Genomic DNA, 3,435 nt, shown 5'->3' with positions numbered 1-3,435 from the left:
AGGCCCTGGATTTTAGGGCAGGGCCTGGGTGGGCCGACAGGGCCGGGCCTGAGATGGCCAGGACTACGTCCAGGTGATGGGTACCCATGGCGGGATCTTATTGGCATGGGATAGCTTGGTAGTTTCTGTCACGAGCCTACACCGTACGGCGAACACGCTCACTACCCTAGTCAAAGCATGAAGGGGCTCCATTGTGGTGGCTCACAAGGGTCTATGGGCCACAAGGTGATGCGGTGAAAGTTGACTTCATGCAAGAGATTTGTGACGTCCAGGATTTGCATGTTGGGTCGTGGGCCTTTGTGGGAGACTACAACTTGCTTGTCAACCCGGAAGATAAGAACAAGGCCACGTTCAACAGGCAGATGATGGCCAGATTCAGAGCCCATCTCGATAGGCTTGAGCTCAAGGAGCTATACATAAATGGGAGGTGGTACAAGTGGAGTAATGAAAGGCGCAATCCCACGATGGAGAAGATCCATCATGTCTTTGTTTCCAACTCTTGGGAAGATATACGCCCCCAAAAACCTATTGACGGTTCTGGGCTCGGCGATATGGGATCATTGTCCTCTTCTTGTGGATCTTGACGCAGAACTAGAGATGGGCCGACGTTTCAAGTTTGAAAGTTTTTGGCCCAAGGTTGAGGGATTCGTGGACACGGTCTAGCAGGCATGGCAATCCGTATCTTCCCAAGAAAACCCTTTTATAGTCCTGGATAGTAAGTTACACGCCACTGCCAAGGCCCTGCAAAGCTGGAGTGATCGTTGGATCGACAACATTCGCCTTCAACTCTCCATCGCAATGGAAGTTATTGGTAGGCTCGACGTGGCGGTAGAGAGCAGGACTCTCTCGGACTGACGGCTTCACATACATATTCTATGCCCTTCGATAAGGCGCGAGGGGCTGACGGCTTCACATACATATTCTATGTGACTTGTTGGCCCATCATCAAAGGTGACCTTATGAATGCACTGGAGCATTCTCGCCGAGGAGATGTCCGAGGTATGGCAACAATCAATAAAGCGATCGTCTCGCTACTGCCTAAGAAAGCCAGAGATGTGGATATTAAGGACTATCGGCCAATTAGTCTTGTTAGTGGACCAATCAAAATTTTCAACAAGACCCCTATGTCGAGGCTTGCAGATGATTTACCAAAACTCGTGGGGCATCATCAGAGCGCGTTTGTCGGAGGTAGATCACTACACGACAACTTCATGCTAGTGCAATGTATGGCGAGACGGGTGCACACCTTAAAAGTACCCACAATCATGTTTAAGCTGGACATCACCAAAGCTTTTGATTCACTACAGTGGCCATTTGTCTTGGAGGTTCTAAGGAGGCTTGGTTTTTGCGAAAGATGGATCTCTTGGATTTCTGGGTTGCTGGCTACCTCATCCACGAGAGTCATGGTCAATGGTGCTCCCAGAAAACCAAACCTAGCATGTCAAGGTCTAAGGCAAGGAGCCCCCCTCTTAGTCATGATCTTCATCCTATGTATAGAACCCCTTCGGGTGCTACGAAAAGAGGGTTGTTGGCACCTTTGGCGAGGTCTGGCTTGAAACAAAGGTTATCCGTGTTTGCGGATGATGTAGTGGCGTTCTTCAAAACAAATGAGACTGAGACGAGCATGTGTGGAGCGATCTTGGGGCTGTTTGGGCAGGCTTCGGACCTGGTGGTGAACATGAGTAAGTGCGTGGCCATGTCCGTTAGATGCTCACATGATGAGATGGAGGTTGTCTCGGCATCCTTGGGCTGCCCCACTTCACCGTTTCTGTGCAAATACCTGGGTATGTCGTTGACGATCAGAAAACAAACAACGACGCAAATGCAAGGTCTGGTGGATCGAGTTGTCGATTGTCTCCCGCTTTGGAAGGCGGCCATGCTACCAAAAGACGGCTGACTCCTGCTTATCCAACCTGTGCTATGCGCTATTCCCATCCACTCTATGATAGCGTTGGAACTGCCTTCAAAACCCTGTCGGCCCTGGTAAAGATTTGCAGAGGCTTTCTGTGGTGTGGCAAAAAAGAAGCACGAGGTGGAAAACGGGGTGGTAGCTTGGGAGGTGGTCTGCACGACGAAGTGGGATGGTGGCTTAGGAATCCCCAATCTTCACTGGCTGAACAAGGCGCTACAAGCGCGTTGCCATGGCTGCAAAAGGTTGTTAAAGACAGACCGTTGAAGAAATTTCAGATCAATGTCCCCGCCGGAATCTTGCGCCCTAGTGAGGCGTCTGCATGTACGACGATCGGTGATGGGAGAGCAATGCTGTTTCGGGAGGATCGGTGGATCAACTGTCTACGGATTTGCGAGATTGCGCCATATATTTATGAAAGGATCCTGAGGAGAGTCAAGAAAAGCAGACTTGTCGCAGACGCGCTCGCGGAGGACAATTGGGCAGGGGACATTGGCCCTGACATTACCCAACATGCTTTGGGCCAGTTCATACGTTTGTGGCCACGAATCTTTGCCTGGCAACTAACGAATGGGGTGGAAGATTCAGTCACGTGGGCTTGGGAAGCGAATGGTAACTTCTCGGCCTGCTCAGCATATGCGGCTAGGTACATGGGACTTCTGTTATCCCCGACGACCTCATTCACTTGGCAGTCTAAGGCACCCCTCCAATGCCCTTTTTTTTGCTTGGCCAGCACTCAAAAATCGATGCTGAACATCTGACAGGCTTGCTCGACGTGGATTACCCCATCAGGATGCATGCCCATTGTGCAAACAACAGGAAGATACTATGCAACACTTGCTAATTGACTGTGTGTTTGTCAAACAAGTTTGACACTGGCTAGGATCAATCACTGGGAGGATGGAGTTGGAACCACGGAAAAATGAAACCTCCGGTCAGTGGTGCGCCAGGCAGGACGGCAACGCGAGCCACTACCGCAAGTCTTTGCGCGCTAAATGCCTTCTCGGCAGGTGGATGTTATGGAAACATCGGAACGCCATTGTGTTTTTCTATTTGGGATCCCTGAAAATTTCCAGTTCAATGGCGTGCTCGTGTTCAAAAATTTCGGGCCCAACTAACCAAAACAAACCGCAGCAAAGCGCATCGGTCTACCCTCCAGCTAACCCTAATCCCCTTCTGCTTGCTTCTCAGCCGCCGGCGCCTCCCACCCCCCGCTCCCGCGACGGTGCCCCTTCCTCCGTCTGCACTGCCGACGCCATGTCGTTGTCGGTCGCTCTCCCGCAACAGGGCTACTACTGCCACCAGTGCGACCTCGCCATCACCATCGCCGCCCCCGCCTCCCGCGACGACAAAGTCTTCTGCCCGGTCTGCGCCGGGGGCTTCGTCGAGGAGCTCTTCGACGACGAGGAGCCCCCAAACCCCATCCCTCACCACCAGCCCCACCCGTCTCCCTTCTTCCCCTTCTCCAGCTTCCTCGACCTCCGCAACCCCAGCGACCTCACGGTGGTTCCTCGGCCCGCCCTCCC

At 52.4% G+C, this 3,435-nt stretch overlaps 1 pseudogene; it reads left to right on the top strand.

Annotated features, from left to right (window-relative positions):
* The first annotated feature begins 3,166 nt into the window (after positions 1–3,166).
* Positions 3,167–3,435, top strand: part of LOC123173692 (E3 ubiquitin-protein ligase RING1-like) — a 1,048-nt pseudogene continuing 779 nt past the window's right edge.

Source organism: Triticum aestivum, unplaced genomic scaffold (genome assembly GCF_018294505.1).
Source record: "Triticum aestivum cultivar Chinese Spring unplaced genomic scaffold, IWGSC CS RefSeq v2.1 scaffold50172, whole genome shotgun sequence".
Classification (NCBI taxonomy): domain Eukaryota; kingdom Viridiplantae; phylum Streptophyta; class Magnoliopsida; order Poales; family Poaceae; genus Triticum; species Triticum aestivum.
Note: the sequence above shows the minus strand (reverse complement) of the source record. Positions and strands in the feature narration are given on the sequence as shown.